The sequence below is a fragment of the Nesoenas mayeri genome, assembly GCF_963082525.1.
Source record: "Nesoenas mayeri genome assembly, chromosome: 3".
NCBI lineage: Eukaryota > Metazoa > Chordata > Aves > Columbiformes > Columbidae > Nesoenas > Nesoenas mayeri.
Window position 1 is genome coordinate 98,980,543 of NC_137544.1, and position 26,920 is coordinate 99,007,462.

Here is a 26,920-nt window from a genome sequence, read left to right on the forward strand (position 1 = left end):
AACATCCAGAAACTGAGTTGAACTGGTATATTAACATGGTGAAAAACTTCAGTTCTAAATGTTGAAAGAAATAAAGATGTGTAACCCTTTCATAACTGAATGTACAATAAAGAAAATTAATATTTAAATACAATAAGGGGAAACGATTGTTAGAGAAAAAATATTTAAGAGATGTTTAATCATCAATAGATCGATACTTAACATTGATATTAAACATGCAGAATAAGTTGTGTGGTAAATTATATGTTAAACAGTGTGCGACTCTCCATTTTCTCTTCCAAAAGAAAAAGGGAGAAAGTCTCCAGGAATACAACTAGGATGAAAGATAAAAATTAATAAAGTCAGGCAATTGAACCTGAAGACCTGAGCCCCAGCAGTAACAGCTAGCAGTGTTTGAGTTATTTTACCCAGAATTGATTATCTGTTACACTACATTGAGATATCTAGATTATTGATCTGTGAGATTATGGTACTGGGGTCTCCCCACTTTTCCTCCAGGCACACCGAATGGAGTTGCAACAAATAACACTAAGTAAGGACTACTTTGTTATTGTTGTCACCCTTCATGTAGAACATAGCAGTTACTTTTTAATTTAAAATCAATGAACGTCTGAAAGGCAGCCTTGTTCCTTCAGCATAAATGAATCATTCGCCTTTGCAGAGCACAACAACTCGACCACCAGCCAAGGTGAGAGTGGGTATTTCTTTGTTGCCATTGAAAATTCTGTACACCACAAATAAATAACAATATGCTAGAGCACCAAATAAGCTTTGTCAAATGCAGTTTTAGGGCCACTAACACCAAACATTAGGCTAACTCATGATTCTAAAGCGGAATTTGCTTTTGCCGGGTCTTAACATTTGATATGCTCTGACAATCTAGATCACAGCAAAACAAAAAGATTTTTTTTTAAAAATTATTTTATTTTTTTTTAAGAGGAACAGGCAAAAACTATCAGTGCTGTGGAACTGGCAGGGTAGACAAAATGAAGTAGTATTCTGAAGCTGCACAGTACATTTTGAAATGCTTGTAATGGGGGTATTATAAAGTAGGGAGAACTCCGACCCTCAATCAGGCTAAGTTCAGCATTATGTTTCATACCATTAAATCAGAAGAGCGTGTATTACAGAAAGGAAGAAAGCTATTTGCCTGACTTCTGTCTACTTACCCCTAGCTTGCTTCCAGCTATCATTTATAAATAGGGCTCTGGAGGGAAGCTAGGCATTTTATTAGGGAAAAAATAAAACTTGTTAAGACCACCTTGCCTGAAAACTTGGCTTTTGACGTGCTGGTGACAGGGACTGGAGCAAGCAGTGTCAAATGGAATAATTTTTAAGGAAAGACAACAGGAACTTGTCGCCTCATTGTATGCATTTACAAATAGAGGCTTTTCAGAGTATTAGGCCTAGTTAAAGCTGCCCTCTGGATAAACAGTGTTCCCAAGCAGCCTCAGACAAGCTGGGGAGACAAACAGATGTGACTATGGTCCCTGGCGTTTGGCAAGAACACTCACTGTCAATAAGAAAAATATGAGCATGGACAGGGCATCAGCTGCACCACGGCCGAGCGGGCCTGCAAGTGTCACAGCAGCAGCAAAGTTGTGGCAGAGGGAAATAAGAGGGCTGCAAAAGCCAGGCTGGTGTGAACTTACAATAGCATGCCAAGATTCTTGTTGTTTGTTGTTGTTGTTGTTGTGTCATGCCTCAATGTATTAAACAAAAACACTGGAAAAGCCACTGTCAGTTTTTATTCATGTTTCATCTTGCACACTGTGTTTAGATTCTCCTTTCTGTGTGGTACGTAAGAGCTTCACAAATGAAGACAGGCTGGGAAAGGCAGTAACAACAAAAAAGCTACTGAAACAATAAATAATAAACACAATAAAAAGTAGTTTTGATACAAAAAATACCTTCACAGAAGCAAGGACATGTAAAGCAATTCGCAAGCATCTATGCATTCTTGTGACAAACATTCACTCTGACAGAAGTTTTGTTATCTCCTTCCGAAATAGTTGCAGTCTCCTTACCATTTATTTTTTCAAGGTAACTGCTCTCACTCTGGGACCATGACTAGAACTGTCTCTTTAAGCTCCCCAAACTTTGCTATCCATACCTACAGAATATAGTATCTTTTTCTGTGATTTTCATAGCTCAACAAGCAAATATTTTTGATAAGTGCCTTTTCTGCAGTTACACATGTTCACCTCTCCAAGACATTTATAAAAGGCGATGTCAGACTTTTATCTCCCCTGACCTTTGCAGTCCATGGACCATTTGGTTACATTCCCCAAATAAATGCCTGTTCTGCAGGGGAACTACAGCTGCATGGCTTTAAAAGAAATCCTACCTTCTGAGCAACCAAGTCCACAAAGTGGTTCTTAACTCTTTCACTAGTAGTTATCACCTTTGCCACTATCAGAGTTCTAAGTTCACCAGTCCAGCCACTGAGAAGGAGAATAAAATGGGTGTAGGAGGACAGCAGATACTCCTGAACATGAGTTGTAGCTCTCTGGTTTATTACATGCTTCTGTAATCACCATCTTCCCATGTGTATAAAAACCAACCAACCACAAACAAATCAACACCCTAATCCCCACCAAAATGCAAACCCAACCCCTCTACTCCAAATTAAAAAACCCTATTCAAATTCAACAATTATTACACAGTCTCTTCAGAAAGACACAATGAAGACACAGGGTTATAGAGCACGTAGCTTTATGCACATCTGTGCAACAGTCCAAAACAAGCAAGACCGTCATCTCAGGGGAATTCTGGGTACAACTGTATTAAATACAAAATGTTTGCATGTTTATTTTATATGTGTCACTGTAAGAACATGTCTGTTGATAACTTTAGTCTGTCTGTGTGCTGTTTGCAGCTGTCACTTTCCTTGCAACACGCAATGCTTTATCTGGTATCAGTGCAGTGGCATTTGTTGGTGCACTGTAATTGTGCCAAGAGTTGCATCATTAAAGGCAAACTTAATTTTGTCCCTTAGTCTATTTAGTGTTAAATCACTTACCAGATGACACTACTTTGCTTAGATTACTTGTAAGTAACAAAGCCCATCGTTTTATGTTCTGCTCATGTCAAAAATGCATATAAGTACTGATTACTAACAAAGCCAGGTGTGGAAGAGTGTGTATTTTTTGTTTAACAGTATTTATTAAATATCTGTACTCTAACTTGAAAAAATCCTATGCTGCATACTATTATGATGCAATAATGTTTTCAAGAAGCCTGATTTCTATATCACAATTAGATGAATCGGCAATGATCAGTACCTGCCTACCCATTATATTCCAATCAACATCTCTCAAGTGAGGAACAAATCCAGGGTAAGCAGTGACACACCATTCTGCCACAGTATCGACACATTCCTGCAGATGGCTGTAGAACTCTGCAAGTTTATCGCCACTGAATGCTTCAGCTAATGGAGAGGCTCAAAAAACGTTTATAAGTGAACTTCTTTCACAAGAGATTACAATAAGGCAAGAGCTGACCAGTTTGCATTTTAGAAGGGACTTGAGAGAATTATTTTGAAGGGGAAATTTAATTGAAACTGTCAGTCCCCAGTCTTAAAATATAGATACAAAATAGATATGAATATGGATATGACTGAAGAGAGAATGCAGTGAGGACCATGACTCACTTTAAGCTTGAAATAACTGGACAATTTCTTATAAACTTGGATTGAGTAGAGAGTATGGGAAACAATGTTCACAGCAGTAGTTAACAATGAAAAAAACAGAACTCACATTTGTGCAACAGAGAAGTAAGCCAATAAAATGATTAAAAAAATGGAATGTGTGGAACAGGTCAATTTTATAAAATAAAAGAATAATCTGAGCAAATATTCCATTATTCAAGTACCACTAACACAAAAATATCACAGAAATGGTGTTTATATCCTATATACAGAATGGACCTGCAGTACAGATTATCTCATTTCTTACCTGCCTTAAAATGCAGACCCTGATGTATCTGGAGGCCAATGGAAGTGCATCCATTAGCACTGCTTAAATAAGAGAGCTTGGATGGACTTTAATTCTTACTGTACCTTCCTAGATTTCCACAAGTCACAGACTGACTTCAAGAGCATCCACAGAACATATAATAGAGTCCATGGAACATTTTATGATCAGTTTAGACGTAAATACCATAAAAAACCTGTTATATATGTATTTCTAAATGTCCAGTTACACTATTAGCTAATTATTATAGATAAGATGAACACGAAATTCTACACTTCCATTTGCCTGAGTCTCCAGAAATATGAACTTAATCAAAAGGTATCACATCAAATACACACCCCAGGCAACCGGTGCTGTAAATTTGGGAAGGTTATTCTGTATTACGTAGGTATAATGAATACTTCTAACCTTTGCCTCTGGTATGTATCTCAATAAAGCCACAGAAAAGATGCATGATGATTTCATAATATTACACTGAAAAATGGAAGGCACATTTGTTTTTCAGGAAAAATTTATGTAAAAACAATGGCTAAGGAATTTTATGAGGAAAAATTTCCTCTTTTCCTTGTAGCACACAGCTTGGCAAAAACACAGACACAGCCTCTGGTCTCCATTTGAACACTCAGATTAGAGTAACATATGCAGGAACATATGTGACCTTGTGGACAATTAGGGAGGGATGGCTTCTTGTCCATTCTGAAGAAGGTACCTACATTCTTTCAGTCTGTAAAATATGTGCATGTGCACTTTGGGCAGATGCACAGGACACTACTTCGAGGCCAGTGTTCTGGGGAGTAGATGAAGATGGGTAAGAGTGAACAAAACAGTTGCATTAACAATGAAGATCTGGCCTCCACACCTTAGTATTATGGTATAGGGCAATTTTGAGAAATAATCAAGTAATATTTTTTTAAGAACATTTGAGATAAACCACACAGTACAAATGTACTTGACTTCAGGTCAAATCAGTGTCTGGAATCTGTTTAGTTATTTGTCACAGAAACACATCACATGCATGTGTGCCTGGTGGCCATTTAGGCAGGCAGTGTATTAAATGCTCAGCACAGCCTACACCAAAGCTACTGTGACAGCTGCATTCCTGGTGGACACCTGAGCCTCTTTTCCAGAAAACAAAAATACTTTCAATGAAGGGACACTGAGATTTATGCTCAGGCTGTACATGGAATCTAGTTCTACTTCCATCAAACCCTCCCACTCAATTAGAAGGATTTCATGGCTTTTACAGAATACGTGAAAGCAGCAACAGTGATACATAGTATCACGAATATATGCAGATTCCTGAAAAGCAGAAACTTTTAAATCTTGTTTTATAGTTTGCTTGATTTTGTTTTTAATATGTGAAAAAATTTACAAATTCATACATATTCCCTCACGCTAACTTTCTGGAGGTTGTAGAAAGAACCATCCCCACTTGTCCCAGCACCATAGTGTCGACAGTGTTGGAAGAATTTCTCTCTTGGCTAAGAGTGGTAGACGAATACTGCTGCAAATCAGCCTTGACTATAAAATACAATAAGAACCTCTACAGAAACTTTTCATTCACTGCTAAAGAACTGGCAATACAATAATGAAATACAATGTTTATGCAGCAGACACCATTCAGGTGAAATCAGTTCCACACTTGATTCCTTCACATTTTTTACAAACAGTAAAGCTTTTCTTCAGACTTGTCTAGAGAATGACATCATCTATACAACAGATTGCTTCATCTGCCTTCAAAAGTGCGAAAGCCATTGCACTAACCACAGGCGCTATGCACTTCATTTTCCTTTTATTAAATCTTAAGCAGATGTGATAAAACCATGCAACTCTATCAAACTGCTTTTATACGATGTCAATCTGTTCACAACATAACTTTAAACATAAGGGTGACATACCTGCATTATTGAAAGGCCTAGTGAAATCCTCTTACGAGAAGAATACAATCCTCCCCTGGCCCCATCAGATTACTTCATCACCTAATGCAAAATCCTAATATGTTCCTTTCTGTTATCTTTTTCAGCACTTTTAAGTGTCATTCAGACACAAAAGTAGTCCAAATTTTTCCTGAACTCTACAAATCTACACACTCAAGTCCATACTGGAATAATATCAGCAAGCACAATGGAAAATAAAAACTTATATCACTACATATGTTTTGACACGCAATCTCAAGTCACTAATGTATTTTACTTGTGAATTGAGTCTCTAGAAAAAATTTCTGTAGTGGACGCCTACTGCCCTCAGAAAGGATAATGCATTGTTTTTTCTTGTTTCTAATTAGTAATTTAAGCATATGTTCAGCATTTAACTCTAAATGTTTGCCTTTTCCCCAAGCTCTAAGACAGCTGTCCAAGATGTGAATGCCAGAAAACATTTAAATATCAACATCTGTTGAATTATGTTAATTTAGTGTAATATAATTGGGCATGAGTTGGAATTGATCAAAAGTATATGAATTAAACAAAGGCAAATCCAAACCAATATCCTGGTGTACAAACAAGTCACCAAGGAACACTGAGGGAATAAAACAAACGAAAAATCCACTTCTGCTAAAAATTAAATAGCTAAAACCTAGTTTTCTTCAACAAATGACCTGATTTCACATTTTCAAGAAAGGAAATTAACATTTATACTCATTCAGATTTTATATTCATTGAGAATATTTCTAAATATTTTTGACAGAAAATATTGTTTTATTGTTTTAATGTCAACCAAAACCTGATACAAATTAATAATGCCCTTGTGTGTGTAATGGTGAAACATAGTTAGAAAACAGGTTGCTGTACTAGAATACCATCCTGTTACAGGACAATATTGTTTTAAAATTCTAAAGCAAACATTCTTCTATTTTTCTTCATGTTGCAACAACATTGTTGATATCAAAGAGCTATGGGCCCTGATCCAGCTCTGAAATGATTTGGAAAAAATCTTTATGACTTGAGCAATAACCGTGGGCTTGAACAGATACTTCCACAGACGGACTCGATAGCTTACTCAGCTACACTATTTCTTCCAGCTATTTCTGGACATACATTTGTTTACTAAGTATGACATTCACTAAATAAAGTCAGTGCAGGACAAATCTACTATGTTGAAAAGACTTAAAAAAAAATCACATTCTACCTATATAGTTCTGGATTACATTCATATAGAGTAGATTAAATTACTTCAAACTTTAGAACCATATTCAAAATCCTTTACTTTTACAAAGCAAGAAGAAAAACTATAAAAATCCACAAACATCTAATACAGTGGCTTAGAAGTGGAACAAGAAAAATGTCTTATCAGGCTGGAAACACTCAACCTATTATATCAGTTCCTTTCTTTACATCTGTGCTGTGAAGGTGAGCAGGCATGAATGAACTTGGTCCACTATAAGAGAGCAATAATTCAATTAATGTAGGTAAACAGCCAGCACAATGTAATGATTTTTAATCAGTCATTCAGACCTAGATCTGGACCAGTGATCCAGAAGCTTTTTGTCACATTACAAACACTATTGGTCAGTCCTTAACCTACTGCCTTCCAACCAGTTCCAAGAAAACAACAGGTCTGCAGCTGAACCCAGCATCATTCTCCTCCTTAGTCCCCCTGCTTCCCTATTTTTAATACTATGCTTGAGAAACAACTCTTCAAACAATCTAATTGTCTGTCCAAGATAGTACAGTTATAATGCAGTCAATCTGATAAACTTAGACATAATTGTGTACAAGCTGGGATAAGGAGTGGAGAAAAAAGAATCACTAAAGGTAAGACTGAATATTAAGCAAATTATACTTCATAACACTCTGCACTCATTCCCCTCAGTAATTCACATGGAACTCCATTGAGTACAAGGGGTCTGTGTCCGTAGGAGGGAAAGAAAAATTTGCCTTTCTAATAAAAAAGGAGAGCAGATAAGAGGAAGTGAAATATTGATTTCTCTTTTTTGTCCTTTTCAGTTTCAAAATTTTTTAAGAGCAAAAGCTTCACTTATGTCCTCCTGCTCTACATTATTAATTAATTATATTAAAACTTCTAAATACATGTGTGTATATATATATATAAAGTAACAGAAGCCTTGGCAAACAAACTACGAAATCCAAAAAATGAGAAAGCTGAACAGTGCCCTTTTCTTCTTTTTGGCTAGGACAGTTACTGAACATTATTTTCCAGATAGGCTTAAATGTATTATAGTAAATATTCACAATTTCAAAATATCAAATAAAATAAACAGGAAAAATTCTATGAAATTGGGAACAACCTACTCCAATTTTCTTCTAAACCACCTCTCTCCTTACACAAACCCATAGTCTGAGTCAGTGTGCCTGTGCCTCAGGATTTTAGTGAATGCACACCAGTGGATGCTGCTTTATGGATATGAGATTCAGGGATCCCTTCAAGATTAGTGGGAACTCAATGTAAAAATTGCATGAGCAGTTTAATTTATAATAAGAACAGAAAGAGGCAAACCCATCCTTCCTTCATGCATGGCTATGCATCCCTATATTTGTGGTAAGCAGCTTTCATGTGTCTGTGTCGTGAACCAGACAGACAAGATCTAAATTTCTCATGGCCAGGGAGATGCTGGGACAAGCAAGTGGTGCAAAACCAGACTGCAAACCAGCCTCTTCTGATTGCAATGCTGCTTAACAACAGGTTGAATAGTTTGTGGAACTGCAGTGCAAGTTATTGTTCATGGCTCCTGCCCAGACTTTAAATAGCAGGAATAGTCTTCACACCTCTGAAGCCCAAATTAACATTATCCTTATGCCACTAGCATTTTGACAGGTACATTGAGACTCCCAAATTGGAGCACAAACCTGAGCAGAACAAAGAGAGATGCTAATGCAGCTGAGCGTGAGAAACAAGGATACCATGTGCTAAAATCCAGGTACTTGAAAATGAGAAATTTGCTATCAGTTCATTCAGGGGAAAATTCAATCCAGATGGTACATCAGGTGGATCCAGGACTACATCATTTCTAGAGGTTATCTGATTTTTTTATTTTATATATATATATATTTTTTTTTTTTTAATTTTTTTTTTAAATTGGGACTAACTACTTGTTAGTTAACATACTAACGTGTACCAGGAATTCAACTCAAAATGAAAAATTTTCAGCATCATTTAGCAGTTTATTTATGTACAATATTATAAAGCATATTAGATTTTAGTGCAAAACCAATGTAATTTGTCTTGTGGCTTTGAACTTAACTAGTTTTGCACTGATGCAATGAGACTGCTCAGATCACATAGAAAAATATATTTTCAAAACAGAGCATGGTCTTTTCAAAATTTATGCTACTTTTGCAAATATCCTCATTATGGTAGTTGAGTTAAAATAAGATACTTTTAAGACACTTAATGACTAATGTTCATTTAATCAATGGATATTTTAAATCTACCCATGAACCAAATACTGAGGCTTGAAGACTTCCATAATATTAAAGCATCACATACTGGCTACATTTTAAATAACAATAAAACTGCTGTCATCTTGTCCCAAATAAAAATGTTGTTGGGACCTTAAAAACAGGGCCACAGTATAGAAAGCTCAATCAGGAATTGCCCTCTTCCAAAATGGCACCATCTTTTATTTTTCCCAAAGAAAAATACCAAACCGATGGAATAATGTTGTCTCTGAAGGTGACAGCAAGGGAGGAAAGCAATGTGTCCTCAAACATTCACATAATTTAATCTGGAACTGCAAATATTATTAAGCACCAATCATAACAGTACAGTTACTGCTTCATGGCACTCCAAAGAGGAGATAAAACTGCTTAGTTGTTAATTTCTAATGATGTAAACACATTTGGATTTTAATGTTACATCTGAATCTCCTGCATTATTAGCTCTGGGGTTACAAGATATTAACTATCTACCTTTATTAATTTTACACTTGAATTAAAATGTTTATTTAACTATTACTTTATTTTAAAAGTATTTTTGCTGGGAATATGTGTTCATATGACAGCAGAAGTGAATCACCTAGTAAAACAGCTATGCATTCCTTAGCTTTAATGCACTGTAAGCATGTGCACATTTTCATGTATAATTTTCAAAAACTGGCTGAATTTACCTCCTCTGGTATTGCAATTTCATTCTGCAAAAGCCACATTAAACAATTACAGTTCTTGTAATTAACCAGTAGTCTAATGTACAGTTTTCTTATCCCAATCCACTAACAGCTGCTCAAAAAATGTAGTAATTAATGGTTTCATTTATTCCTGGCAAACCTGCAACTCAACAAATAGTTTTGTATCTGCTGCAAATTAGGACTCTTTCCCAAACAACAGATGACACGGTGGGAAAGACAGAGCAGGCAGAATCCTTGCACATCTTTGTCTCTTTAGAAGATCAAATAAAGAGCAGCTGTAATGCTATTTGTGTAAAAAAAAAAAAATATCATGATCCATATCATCAAATGAAAATGAACAAGTGCTGTGCAAATGTACAAACAGGGGTTTGCCTTCCAAACTGGGAAAGGCAGAAAGTCATATTTCTAATCAAAGCAATAATACACTTCTGAAAAACTCCTATCAGGTTTGGTGTCACTTTTCTTTTAGGAGCTTTCTTTAAATCCTAATTCATAGATAATACTGTTAGTTATGAAAATGCTTGAGAGTCATCTTCTCATACCAACACAAGGTATATATTTAAACTGGATTGAGAACAACTAGGTAAAGGAAAGAAAGAGACCAGTGCAGAAAACATGGGCAAGTTAAGACTAATGTTCTGGGTTTTTACTGACACATCACCATTTAGTAGCATCTGATGTATTTCCTTCACGTAACCCCTCTCACACTGCTTCCCGAGGCTGCTTTCCTGAACGTCTCCTCCACATGTGCAAAGACCCGTATCCCCGACTGTGCTGTTCAGGAGAAGACTTCAAAGACTTGTCGGCTCACAATAGAGAAGCAACAGGTGATCACTGGCACGCAGCCCTCCCTTCACAATGTAGTAACAGCTGAATGGGTGGCGCTTGCTGATTTTTGAAGAAGTATCAACGTACCACCTCTAATCAAGCTATGGTCTACTTTGCACTCACAAGAAGTGGCCAACTATTTCATACTAAGCTGCTGCTACATGGACTAGATTGTTAACACAACATCGCTTAGCTACTTGAAACGCGACTTGTATGACATAATTCTACTCCACCTTGAAATCACTTTTGTCAGTATGACTTAGTCTTCTTTAAACCCACGACTGAGCTGCATAAGAACTACAAATATTTTTTTTTCCTTTTAAAGGTCTCTGGGGGACAATTTGAGTGTGGAAAGACAACACAGAATTATCAAGATATGACAAAAAAACCCAACAAAAACCAGTAAGCTGTGAAAATTTGGGCACTATTTTCCTTTCAGTTTCTTAATTGATGTATGTGTCACAAATGCTACTTACAGTAGAGTAAGAAAAAATAAATTTGTAAGTAAAATAAATAATGATACTTAACAGGAACACACTGCAAAAGAAATATGACACAGGACAATTATGTACAGTAAACAATAACACAAGTTTAACATATTCAGTAGTCTGTTGTTTTCCCAATCTGCAATTCTGTTTTTACTAGATTAAAGCATAAATTAACTAGTTATGGCATGAACTAGATGACCAAGGGCAAAATATTAAGTTGCTTAAGTATTCTGGCTATTCTGTCAAATGAGGATAAAAGTACTTCCCAACTTCATAAGAGTATTGTGAGGATAAATACATTAAATATTAAGAGACAGGCAGACAGCTGTGTGATGGCTGCCCCTCATATATTTAACAACATCATCACATGCTCCAAGTCATGTAATAGCAGCTCAGCAAAATACTGTTCAATGCTGTCTTCGCAGCTGACCAAATGAATCTCTTAGCCCTGGGGAATCTTCTCTAGGTACAATTCATTTTTCTAAAATTTTACAAAGGTAACTTAAGAAAATGTGTTTTACCCCACAACAGGAGCAGGCAAACAATGAGCACACGAGCGGCTCTGGCAGTTCAGCTGCCAAGCAGCAACTTGTTAACTCACCATAACTCAATCATGTTCAATTGTTTGCCCACAGCCCCGGGGTACAGACAGACATTTGGTCTGCTAACAACTGCGCCAGATGAAGACATTACTATCCCAAGCTATTTGTTATCACACATCTGCTGGAGATTATCATCTCCACAGCTCTGCCGGAGGAAGAAATCATGCGAGCGCTCCCTAATATGGTTTGTACAAAACCAGCCAATTTAATTTAAATAGGTGAGCTGAGCTAACCAGGCTGGTTTTGCCCAGAGCATATTAAAAAATGCAGACAAAAAACCCTTTAACTGGCAAAAGAGCAGAGGATGAAGACAAGCAGCTAGAAGAATTAACACCTTCAAGCAGTATAGCTGAATTGGGGAGGGGACTGCTCTTGTCCTGATGTAGAGAGATAATGTAAACAGAAAACTTATTCAAGGCTATACAGGAGAAATAAATGCAGCTGCTAACCCAGTATTCCCTAGTACCATTTATATAATTTAAATAATTTATGCGAAAACTACATATTTGTAGATTAAAATTAAAGCATCTCTGTAAAGGTAGCATTAATAGGTATATATATTTAAGTGTGTTGAACACAGAACACCACATGTGTTGAACTGTATCAGCATAATAGGATTTATCCAGGTTCTCAGTTTTGTGATACAAGACTATGCTACTCAACATTTGGTTCATCAGTAGCCATATCAACAGTTCTCAACAATCTAATTACCTTGGGACTAGTAGGAGATCACATTAGTTTATATAGGATTGGCTCATTGCTATTCATTTTTACAGAAGTAACTGAACACTAGCAACCCAGTACAGTAAAGCTCACACAGAAAGTATCAGTATTATTCCAACATGAAGAGACAGCTCCACACCTTTCTGATGTATTTATAGAGTAAATTATTCCACAAGTCACTGTTCTAATGTAATACGGGTATTTACATATTGTCTACACACTGAGACAAGAACTGTGTTCAGTCATCCAAAAGGGGTAAGAAAAGTTGGGTAAGCAAAGACAAATGTGTGTGTGTGTGTGTACATATCTCATATATATATGAAAAACAGAAAAAAGGTCTTACAAAATAGGAAGCAAAAGACAACACATACAGTAGTGTAAAAGGCATACAAAGATCTAGAGAAATTCAGTCTTGTGGAAAAGCAGATTAAACTGTATTCTGGATAGGCACAATATTTTTACAGAATGTCCAATACTTACTAAGTGCTGCTGTTCTATTACTGCATTTAGCAACGAATAGTAAGACAATATGAGGTCACAGCCATTATTTTTTGTATGCCTCTTTTTAAGGGGGTTACTCATCTGGGTTACCTTGATGTGTCAACTGTAATAGTTTAACACATGCAAGAACTAATTTGAGAAAGCTTTGTAAAATGTGAGAAAGCTTCCTACTTTAAGGTGTGAGTAAACACTTGTATTCTACAGGATTTAACTGCATAAGCATGTAGTACACTGAAATGATGGAAGATATACTACACTGTGACTTAATTCTGTAACTTAACCTTGTGACATTTGATTGGTATCATTGTAGTTCAGTGACATGGACATATGCGAAAATCTAAGTGATTTCCATTTTAAGATTTCATACACAGTAATGAAGATGCACCTTTGCAACTAAGGCAAAGTTCACTGTTTTATTAACTGTGAACAATATTTGCTACTAAACCAGTAATTTCTATACGTACCTTGTAAAGGAGAAACATTTTCATTCTCTGTATTGCCTGATGAAACTAAGATTAACCCTTTTTGTATTACATGATGATATAAATCTTATAACTTATTGAAAAAAGTGATTTGATAGCACATTGTCATGTTTACAGAACAACAAAAATCGTGTAAGGTATTGTGCACAGTAAGGGAAATATTTCTGTAGTTTCTCATTTAAAAATATATTAGAATTAAATTAATTATTTGGCAGAATAGATTCATCAAGTAACGTATGTAAACAACCCCCTAGGAAGAGACTCTTAGACTGCTGCCCATCAGTCAAGTGTTGAACTTTTTGTCTTTTGAAAGGGAGGAAAGAAGTTGGAGGACAGAACTAGATTTGTTTTTAGTAAATCCTCACAATGAAATTTTTATTGTCATAATATGATATAAAAACAATGTAAGTGTTACAGTATTTGAGTTATTTTCTCAATCTGAAAAACATGTATGCATAATGGTAAATTTAAACACTTTCAGTACTTAACTTACATGCCAGAAGCACAAACCTTACTTTGGCATCCATTTAATTCTGATGTTTACTAAGATTAAGTGTAGTAAGTGCAGTTGGGTATCATCACCAATAAAGTCTAATACCCATATTTTAGGCAAATATTATGCTGTATAAATTAAATTCTTGAAAGTAAAAAAGGCTCCTGAAAATTCTCCAAAGAATGGTGTCATCATATGAAAAACTGAGAGTTAAGAAATCAGCAAATTCATAAAGAGTATTAGTGACAGCTGCAGCATTAACTCACCTGCTAGCTGTTTTTACAGAGCTGTTCTTCTTGTGTCCTCTCTCTGATCGGTTGTCTCGCAAGAGCTGAAGCTATTAAAAAGAAGTTCAGACCAGTCTCACAAGCAATACCTTTATTTGCTTTTTAGAAATGTTTACCTGACAATTCCGTTCTTTCCTGTCACGAGTAATCTTGCAATAGTTTTCACCCAAGACTTAAAGAGATGCACATCTAATAAAATTTTACAGTAATAGCTAAGATTAAGATATATCCACTAATTAAAAATACCTAAATAATTGAAAATGTAAAAATTAAAGCATTCTCAAAGCATATTAGAAAGCCATGCAATTATCTTATCTGTACAATTTTACAATTTTCACAATTTCAATTTAAATTTTCAAAATGATATTATGAAAAATGTTGGAGAACACTTCAATTACAAAAAACTATTCAGGCTGGCACTCGTATCTAAGCAGTTATGGAACAGTTACAAACTCTTCTAAGCCCCAGGAGCTTTTGTAATTTGAAAGCTGCACAATCAACAAAAACACAGGATTAAAGCTTCGCATAAGAGTGAGGAAGTAGGAATAACAAAAGATTTTTTTAACTGAAATTGTGACTCAGGTTCTGGAACTTAGGAAATGATGAACTTTACGACTCAGCCAACATCATCTTAATGTTGCACATGAGCATGGCCTCAAAAAACTGACACCCATCTGCAAAATGACACTTGAGTATGTTTTCCTGAACTCTATAGTTTGCTTCTTATATGAGGAACATTCCTGATAATTACAACTATCTATTTTTCAGATGCAGTAAAAGTAGTGCAGTGAGGTTTTAAAAGGCAACCTGAAGGACACATAAAGATAAGGGGCCTTACTGTGATAAAGTATTTTTTTCATTTTCTTATCATCAACAAATCAGAGCAATTAATGTTTAAATGTAGCCAGGATTTTTACCAGCATGATATTCGTACAATGTGTATCTATTTCATGATCAGGCTGAGGAGGACAGTCCTACTGTTATCAATACTCTCTGGCTGATAAGTAAATTGTATTTATAGCATGTACAAATACAGATCACCTGCCAGACTTTGAATTTGGCTAGTTAATTACTTGTAACATAATAACTCCAATTCCAGAAATTAATTAAAAGAGAAAGTAGTAAACCCACACAACCAATAGTTATACACCATGGATCTAGTGAATTTTATAGGCTGTCAAAATTGTCATAATTACCTTGCACCATCATTCTCATTTATTTTATGTGCCTAAAAACCAGAACCCATTATGTGCCAGTAGCGCCCATATTTGATGACATTAGCTTTAGTTCACAATTTGTCAATAACATGTAAGTTATAAATACAGTGAACTTCAGATAAGTTTGGAAAACACAGCTCTTAGAAAATACAAAATAAACGTGTAAAATTTATAATTAATTCAAATCTACTAAAGCTTAATTAAATTGCCATCATATAGCAGCTAAACAGACATTTTTTGCACTCTATACTGTATGGATATTGCCAGTACATATGATGTAGGTTAACGTATTTCTCAGCATGGAAATTTCCATACTGTTTTAAGCTTAGAATATTTGAAGACATAAACAGTACCTCTTTAGTTAACTACTCTGTTATATGAGACAAGAAATACATTATAAAATCCAATTAAAAAAATAAAAATCCCTCATTCTGATCTAGCAAATTTGACGACTTATAACACAAACATTTCAGGTATAGGATGAAGATTAGCCCAAGAAAACTTTTTATCATTATTAAGATTAAGCACAGTAATACTTAAAATGCTTTTTTAAATGTGCTGCTTCTACTAGGAGATGTGTTTCAAAATAATGAGAGTTAAATGTAAATAATATAAAGCCATCTGTTTAGATGTTAAGTGTCAGCTTACCGTAAAATGTTAGAAGTTCACAATTTACAACTAAAACTGTGCTGTTTTATCCATTCTGGCAGTTTTGGGCAAGTAATAGAACTGAGATTCAGCTCACTCTGGAGTTCAAAAGAAGGGGGAGGGGACCGGAAAGAGTATACGCTGATTTAAACTATGACTTACTGAAGCTACAAGTCTTGATGATGGATCAGCCTAAGATGAACCTCCAAAGTTCTTACAGATTTTATTTCCTTTTGAAATTTCAAATCTACTGAAATTTGTAAATGCAGTAACAAATTGGCACAGATGTAATTAAATCAACTCTGTTATATAAATTTTAACCAACTTAAAAAATGTACTATGGAACTTTAGTCTTAAATTTCAATGGAATGTTGATGTATTTAGCTACTTTGACTGAATAGCTGAAGTTAACGATACAGTTATGAAACAGAACTAGACTGGTTTTCACATTTTTAAGTTCTTGAACAGCATATTCTGTTTAGATCTTACTACCATCCATCAAGAAAGGCATTCTTCCATGTCTGAAGACAGGCTAAAGAAACAAGTGCTATTGGTAACGAAATTTAAACATGTCTTCATGTTCCATCAACCACATCTCTAGGCTTGGACCTCTAGGGACTGCACTGTAGGGGTCGACCCCAGAAGACAAACTTCTGAGATACTTTTACCAATATCTGCACCATGATGGAAATTTAACATTCCTTTTTTACTGCTCTGGTCATATTAACCAATGAAATGTAGAAAAACAGAATTGAAGATTTTCCTGTAGAAACCTGCCTGCCTGCCCACTCTTGTCGCTGTTCTCTGTTTCTTGATTTTGTGAGTCCAGTTGTTTGCTTTCCAACATTTTGAGAAACGCAACATTTGGAGATATTGTGATTAACAAAATCATTTAAAAAATGATCAGACTTTTCATTTAAACCATTAAAACTCAAATATATTTAGCTGAAATTAAGTGACTCATTAAAGATTCTTAATTAAGGGACTTTTTGAAATGCACTCCTGTTAATATGTTCCCTTACAAGAAAGTATGAAATCATATCTGCTTTGTTTGTGATTTCTTAAAATTTAGCCCACTACCTCTGGAGTAGAGGTAGTTAAATTCCTTTATACATCTCAAATAAACTGTTCTTGATCAAAGCAATTCTTACCTGGCCGTGTTCCTTTCTAGCCCCAGGGCCAAACCAGTGGCTGTGGGAGAAAAAGAAAAGACAGGTTTAACAATAGAAGTAGCAAAGCACATGCTGTCATATGACCAGTCTGTGCATGCTTTTGGGTATTTTATTGTCTGCCAGGAAAATACAGCCTTTGGCTATGCTTTACTTAATGGGATATTTTTATTGAACTCTGTAAGTCTATAACAGTTTTGAAAGAATGCACCACAGATTTTACTTCTGAGTAGCTACTGGCTTTATAGGTAATTATATTCTGTCAAACAAACTAAAATAATACGCAAATGACAGTATTTTAACATACTATAATGCATGTGCTATAAATAAAAGTAATTCCATATTTAACACTGAAGTGTTACTTATTAATGATTATAGTTGAAAAGATGCTTAAGTAGTGGACTACCTAGTAATTGTTAATGTATTATGTTGCAAACAGATCTGAGTTTGAATCTAAAGTGAAAGTCAAAGTCCAGAAATTCAGTGGTTTCATATCTCCATATAATTACATTATTTTGACTATTGGTAACCTTATTTCATAGAGATGAAAATTTGGAATAAGACACTGACATGCAGGGACAAGAACTCACATTGTGACTTTTCTCTCAAAAGCAGTAAAAGCAAGTAGGTTCCTCTAGAAGTGTAACTTATAAACTTAATCTAGTCATGCTTTTTTTCCTGATGTAGTTAAATTTAATACAGCTTACTCCCACTTTTCCCCCCAAAGCAGTGACATAATGACACTAAAAATTTTAATTTAATTAATATAGTGAGAAGAAGCAGACTCCATGAAATCATCTGGTTTAAGTTACTCATTTTTTATAAGTCACAAATCTGAAAGTTTTGTGGCTTTTTGTCACTCACTTTCTGTGAGTTTCGTGACAGGCAGTCAACCCTCTCCTTCCTTTACAAAAGATCAGCTGTCACTGAAACCTGCACACTGCTAAATGCTGCTTCTACTTTTACGGTGATTAAAGAAAAGAAGCTGGAAATGAAAAAAGAATGACTGCAATAAACTTAAAAGTATACTTTGAGATAAAAAATAGTAGACATTTTTATATTTTGGACATGAAATTTCCAGCAACTGCACTGAATAGTCAAGTATCTGAGGAAAACAGGGAGATTTCATGTATCCGCAACTGTGATGTTGGCAGTGGATGAAAAGAAAAACCATCACATTTGTGAGTGACCAAACAAATAAGGTGACAAACATCCCGAAGCTGATGAAGATAAGAGATAAAATGGGTTAGATCTAAATTCCTCATAGGTGAGTGTCTCGTCTCTGACCAGTTTCAAAAGCAAACACTCAAGGAGGAGTGGCAAAGTGGGGAACCCTCCTCCACACAAACTCTGCTGGTTTGTGGCAAATCAGTGGATTACAAACAAAATTATCAGTAAAATTTTTTCTAACAAAACAATAAATCAAAGTAATTTGAATGCATCTCATGTTTAGACATTTAAAAAAACTTCCATAAAGAATAAGACCTCTTGTAATAATAAAGTGATATTCATAACACACTGATTTTTATGATTTTGTCCATTTACTTAATTACAGGATTGCTTGTTTGTTTAAATAACATGAACAAAATTAAAAAACAAAGCGTCATTGGAACTATTTTAGGGTAGAAATAACTTAAAAAAAATCACACTTTCTTTAGCTAACTCATGCATTAGGAAGTTATTCGTGCAACAGATGTGGATTAGTAGCATAAAACAGTTGGTACTGAAGAGCTGATATTTGCACTATATGTGCTTTGGTAAGTTTTGTTTTAAACTGCGAATGATTATCTAGTGGCAGTTAGAACATACAAACGTATCCCCAAATATATCATTTCCTAATCATAGATATCTGTGTTTGAGACTTCTGATTTGGAAAATATAGGAAAATACAATCTTCTTATTGTAAGTATTCAAAAGAGATAACCAAGAAATAATGTTGTTTAATGTTGCTAGCTGAAGAGAATAAGAGTTTACAGTAATGGCACACCAGAGTAACTAAACAAACTGAATGATGTTTCCTATTTACATGTGTCTAAACAATTAATTCAATCTCTTTTTGTGGAATTTATGATAAACTTCTTCCTCACGCAATACATCATGATTAAGACTCAAAGATGTGATGCTTGTTTATTTTCCTATACTTAAGCTTGGCATTTCTGAATTTCCCTTTGGAGAAAAATAAGGCAGGTCTTTTTGAACAGCCTGTATTTGGTATTTAGCCTTAAAAATGTTGTGTTTTAGGAAAGCATATACTTAGCAAGTTAATAAAAACACATTTACAAAGTACTGAACCTCACAGTTCATTAAGAAACACAAAATGAATCACTAAGGATTAGAAATAATATTACTAAAGGAAGACCATTATGTAACTGACCTGAGGCTCTCTTATCACATATTTGTACAGTTGTAAAATGTGGCTTTGGGATAGAGGTGCTACTATAAAGCAAACAATAATAAAAAGTTAGTACTCCCATCACTGATACTCACTCATGGTGAAGCGAATCCTGGGACAAGTGAACTGTTTTCCTGCTACCGCCTGGTCCTGGAGTTATCTAGTGGAAAAAAGAAAAAAAAGTCTTTGAATAATGGGGTAGCAATATGCAATATTAAGTAAACATATCACAAATACTAAATACAAAGTAGAGACAGTACACTAGAGACAGTAAAAGCAATCAGCAATATCTGCAGTGAACACGAAAAGCCTGAGTGCAGAAAGTGTTATACAAGATTTACCAAAATGCTTTATGTGTAATTCTGGTTGGATGTCAGATGTCAGACACTTACAGATGTCAGGGACCTAAGTTATTTTTCAAAAAAGTCCATGAAGTGCTTTACCTCCAAAAAATGAAAGATATTTCAAAACCCATAGTCAACATACCATCCTTATTAAATGGATAATACAGCAATAAATTTATTAAAAAATGCTCCCAACCTCTGTATCTCATCATGAAGCTTTTGAAATTTAAGTTGATGTGAGGCAGAAAGCAAAGAAAATCATCACCACACTGTACTGTAGTACTTGTCTAGTGTTTTGCATACACTGAAAAAAAAAATACATAATATGCTTGATTTACGAATGGTCTTAAGAATGCATGATAGTACATGCAGACTTTTGCAGATGATGATATTCTGTTCTTGCTCAAGAATGCATTGAAACAGCTTTATTTTTATTTTTAGAATTTGTTTAATTTGTCTGCATGTGTAGATGGGTAAAAGCAGAAGAATAAGAAACCACCTGATGAAACTCATGCTTGAAGAACCAGAGCAGAAGACAAACTATTCCTGTTGGAAAGGATGCAGGAACAAATTTTCAGTTCCTTGGAGATAGTTTCATAGTCAGTAGATGACCAGAGGTGGGAATGAAGTCAGATATTCTGCCAATTTTGAAAGGAGATCACAAAAACTCAGTGATAACACCCAGGCTTGCCAAGAATACATAAGCAGAAGATTCCCAGATAAAAGCAGTCTATTTTTTATTAAAAAAACAATGCGCTCAACTCTGGAAGAAAAATACCCCTATTTGTCTGGTCTCATGCTGAAGAAGAGCCAGGGCGGTCAGAGCTCTGAGTCTGGAAAAGTTTCAAAGAATACCTACTGAATAATTTGAAAGCTCCATGAGGTTGAAGGATTTGACCAAAATCTGTTTCTTTGATCTGAAGGATGATCTCACTTGGGGCCAAACTGAGAAACCCTAAAGTGTTATCACTTTTCTGGCTGGCAGTGATTGAAAGAATTGGTAATACCTTACTGCAGAAAAATCTATGCAAACATACAAATTCCTTGGCAGTTACATGGGAGAACAGCACCTACTTGTTTACCCACATTTGGAATTTACTCCTTTGCTAGACTTATTGAGGCCCTACATAGCCACACGGTAACTATAAAATAGTGATTAAATGTTACTTTTGCAATGTCATAATTCACCTAATAATAAGTGAGAAACGTCAGCTCACAGAGACAGACCTAGAAATATGAGCAAATATTTTAATATGTGATTTTCACATTTCAAGATTAATAACTAAACTGTTACTTTAACACTACAGGTAAACATGTAGCTCGGCTCTTGAGAGTTACATCCTGCATTAATCTCAAAATGAGGTTTTCATGCTATTCCAGTGGGTATCCCTGGAATATAGTAATCCATTTTCTACACTGTAGCTATAAGAAAAGCCGACTGTGCCTATGTCATGCTTTGTTAGAGGTTCATGATCACATTATCTCATGGTAGACCTGACACTTTTATTCAGTTTACAGTATGTTCTGTGTACAGGCAACTTATTTCCTTTGCCAGGGCTGCTGACAACCTTTTCCACACTATATTAATCTTGTTTACAGACTTTATCTTGGTACAAATATCAGAAAACCGAACTTTTTATCTCAGGGAGAAAATAAACAACATGTTGACAGAAGCAAAAGCTATTTTCTGGACTAAAATTGGTTGTTTACCTGCAGCCATACTTATGGAAACAAGTTTAAAGTTTAAGTTTCCAGCTTACTCAAAATACATAATCTGAAATTTAATAAGCATGGAAATTTCAAGAAAAATCACTTTATAAATTGCCAGTTTTAAAATAATATATAAGCCACAGAAGTATGTTTTTCCATTAATTTATATGAGAATATGAACTTGCTTGGAATACAGTTACTACTGATCACAAAGTACATTGCTCAGGTTTCTCTTGCACACCCAAGAGGTTCAGTTACCAAGTAGCCTCAGAACATTTAGAAAACTAAACTCATAATGCATAAATACAGATCTTTGCATAAAACTGAAAGCTGATTATTGTAAGATTCACAATCTGTTAATGTAAATTAATTCCCTTTTGCAAAACTTATCTAGGATGTAAAATGCCACAACAAACCCTATTGCCCATCTTCAACTGCTAACTCAATATTAGAAAAATCTACTCCAAAGATCTGTTGAATCTCCACTGAAGAGAGAGCTAATTGCTCCAGAAAGTGGGAGCGGATTGCAGTACACTAAAATCAAAACAAATATCCTCTCAACTGTTTAAATTATTTATTCATTAAAAAACCAAACCAAAACAAAACAAACCCCCACAAGCCCAAAAAGCTTACTTATCTAGAAGTCTTTCAGGCAATGAAATCCCAGTACACAAGAAGAAATCAGTGGGTAAAGTAAGTACCAGCTTTCCGTTGGGTAACTAGGAAGAAACAGCACTGAAGGTTTGTACATCTAAGGTTTTTTTTTAATTGAATGTACATCAGTGTGTGTCTCTGAGTGCACATGTGCGTATTAGGGAACCAGAAGTTGCTGTGGTGACAGTGTTTAGAAGACTGACAGATCAGACCCCTTTAAACTAGGTTCATTCATTAACAACGCTCTTCTCAGTAATGGTCAATTCTTACACACTATTAAACATCCTTCTTATATACACAAGAGTCTTAGTTTTTAGCATGTATGCTAAATTAGCTGTGAGTACACAATATCATAGAGCTGATACTGTATAGTAAGCACTGATGGGAACGGTCCTTCATGGTTCTTCACCACAGGGGTCAAGATGAGCAGGATTGAGACATCTGACAAAAGACGTTGGAACTGAAGTGGACTTGTCTGTCTTCTCATAAAATGCCCCTTGCTTATGTCTAATGTCTTTAGGTTACTGTTCCTACTGAAAAAGTGAGGTACTGTATGTTTTGAACTGGAGAATGGTAAAGCGGTTGACACATTTAATATCTGTACTTAATGCACGATTTGTTTAGTGTCCCCTTCAATGCAGGCATCCCTAAAACACAAAGCGGATCACAAAGATATAAGCCACTTTTCTTCTTCTTATACTTTGTCTCTCTTTGAAGATTGTGTTACTGCCATGAGATCCTGATAACAATGTTGAGCCACGGGGTGGTGTAAGAGTCGGTTCAAAGAACAGTATTCGCGTCAACATCGCCACTAGGAACTTGGAGAGATACCAAGAAACAAAAGGCCTGAGAGAAAGAACTGTGTGGTACAATGACTCTCCGATACCCGGAACTACAAGTGACAATAGCTGCTGTCCAGAAGATGGATGTCACCTGCTGCCTCAGCCAAACTTTCCCCACCTCCTCCATGTTACTAAGGCCAATGAAGAGGAGCATGTGCAAGGGGCCCGCAGAGGGTCTTGAGGTCACCCAGCTGACACAAGAAGGAAGAAGGAAGAGACCCCTGAACATGAGGCAGCACAGGCACAGACAAGTTTTGGCAAGCGAAGCGGGGACTTTTTGGGCCTGCAAAGTTAAGTCTGCATTGCGAAACGAAGGCAGAGATTGGCCTCAATCCATGGGAGAAAAGAGGTTTTGGGTGCTGTTGCTCAGCATAAAAGACAGTTCCTAACCAAACCTCAGAGAGATCTCCCCACCAAAGGATCATGGATCACTATGGAGGACTGGCAGGATGCTGTTTGGGACCATAAGGACTCCTTTGGGCCTGTGGTGGTAGCTATAATCCTCTTCCCTTTTTCTCCACTTTCTCTATCGCATGCTGCTTGATGGGCAAAATAATAAAGTTACACTGTTTGATTGAATGATAACCCTTGGCATTTTGGTCTCCTTAATTTTGTGCTTTGAGATCAAGGTAAACGAACCATCATGAGTCCGCCAAATGGACCATGACAAGGTCCTTCTCTTTTTTTGTAACAAACACTTGAGCCACAGGCAAGTTAAGTGCAATCTGAAAAAGTACATTTTGATGATGTCCAACAAATGTTGTAGACTACTTTACTGACATGCTTTACAGGAAGAAAATGCAGCAGATTTGTTTCTAATAATATAAATATAGTATTTTTTTTCTTTTAATCTTTTCATGGATAAACTTTTGGAAAAAAACACCATAGCACACTTTAAAGTTCACACACAACATGAACAGAATTGTGGCTTCAAAAGTTTATTCTTATGAGACATTAAAATGCCTAGGAAATACCTAATAACCTGTTTCAGGCTTTTTAGCAATATATTTAGTAGTTTATGCTTCTAGAAGTCACACTACTCCATAAGCAAACCTAACCACACTCCTACTGGAACTTAGGTAACTAATAAAAGACATGGAAATATTTCTAACTCTTTCCTCTAATTAAGAATAGCAGCTTTTAAAAAACTTACTAGATGTAGCAAAAGACTATGGATTATATCCTAGAGGATAAGAAAAAATATCAGCCTTCAAAAAGTACAAAAGAAATATCATGGGTCTTCACACAGCCCAACTCTGTCACAATCTGCACCATGGCCTGTTTGCATAAATCAGCAAAATAAATAGGAGTGTACAGGGAAACGAGGGAAACCTTTGAGCCTCCTCGCTTGTCACCTTCCTCCTGGTGCAAAGTCTCTCCAGCAACACACTGCACAAGAGACACCATAATCTACAGCTGATGTAACTGTTTTAATATGAATAAAGTTTAGAGTCATCTTGTAACTCTTAATTTCTTCTGGCTACAAGTCGTTTTACCATTTCTTGAACAAGACGACAAGGTAGTGACTAAAACACAGGCACTCTAATTCAAAGTACTTCCATTCTGCAACAATTGAGTTGCCTGAGAAATTAAGACCTATAGTGATGGACAAGATAAAATGGAAAAGCATTCACAACTAAGGGTTTTTGCCTCAAAATACACAACATGATATACCACTGCCCAAGATACTATATATGACAAACTTTGGAAGTGATATATAGAAAGATGGTGGGATTAAGGACAAGAAAGAAAGGATTTCACTCTGCAGAAATAAGATTGAGAGTACAGCAATTGTTATTTTTAAATGCTAATAATACAGAATAGAATATTTCAGTTGGAAGGGACCTACAATGACCATCTAGTCCAACTGCCTGACCAACTCAGGGCTGCCCAAGTTAAAGCACATTGTTAAGGGCACTGTCCAAACGCCTTAAACACTGACAGGCTTGGGGCATCGGCCACCTGTCCAGGAACCCTGTTCCAGTGTTTGACCACCCTCTCAGTAAAGAAATGCTTCCTAATGTACGGTCTAAACAGTTCCTGGCGCATACTCAACCATACCTCTTCTCCCTTAAGTTTTCCCATGCTACACACAATCTAGTGAGCAAGTACACTTCCTTTTTATAATTTATGTTTAACTTAGGAAATACATTTTTTAAAAAATACAGACCATGTCCTATTCGTAATTGTACATCAAATATGTTTTCCGTTACTGAAAGAATAAATTTCTTAAGATGCAAGTAATTTTTAATACTGAAAGTGAGATTTTAAATTGGATCTTATGCCAAACACTCCAGTGCATGTGCAATGAAAAGATACTACTGAGCTTGTTTTTTACAGGATGTTATTTCCTTGTAATGATTTGGTGGACTTGACAGTGTTAGCTTTATGGTTGGGCTCTTATAGGTCTTTTCTAATCTAAAGGATTCTATGATATGTTTAAAGAATCCACATAAATAATTATGGAAGTATTTGGCTTGAATGCTTAACTTAGCCACCACAGTGTGCCACATCCATAGTATGCAAAACTAGTAAAATTTCAGCAAAATGTTGCTCAACACTAGTTACACAAATGAGTTGACCCCTTTTTAAATGAAAGAATAGGTCCCGTTTTCCACTCTATAAATTAAGTGCTCTGATCAACTACAGATTAACACATGTAAAAATTAGTTATATTAATCAAATCTTTTAAATTCCAGAAGCAGTAAAAATACCTTTTCTTGGTTCACATATTTATAGTATCTTTCCTTAAATATACTATACTGATGAATACAATTTGAAAAGTTCAGTAGCAAATCAAGTTTTCTCATGCAGGAGTTTTTTGCAGAACAATTGTTGTCTAAATCAAAATGCAACTAAAATAAAATCCTAGACAACAGGATTTTGCAGTGGAAATTCCAGCATCACAATGGCATTTCCATAATTCACAGATCTTTAAGTGCCAATTTATAGGAAGTTAAATCAAACTATACCAAGAGAAGAAATAGGGAAAAATCTACTATCTGCATTTTACTGCACTCATTAAGAACAATTTCTTATTATTTTCAGCATCAATTTATTGTCACTCATTTTATATCCCTTGTTCACTGGACGCACTGGAAAGCACCTACAATAAGCAAAGCCCTGGATTTAAAATACATCTTTTAAAAAACGTAGATACAAGTTCTTTGCTCTGGAACAATATAGAAAACTAAGAAAATAAAAGCAGCTTTTGCAGTATACATTACTGAATCATTGCCACAACCCTTGCCTGATGCTACCATTACATTTTTATTCCCTCTGCAAGCACACTCTTCCAGAAGGGCCCAAACTGACCATTCCAGAGAAGCATCTCTTTATGTACAGATTACCTGTAAGTGATGCTCAGTCAAACTCTACAAAGTCTTCATGAAGACATGGTTCACTGGCATAATAGATCTGTGCCAGTTTCTTGCTACTCTCGTTATAATTCTTTAAAATGGACCTCTTACTAACATAGTGTTGC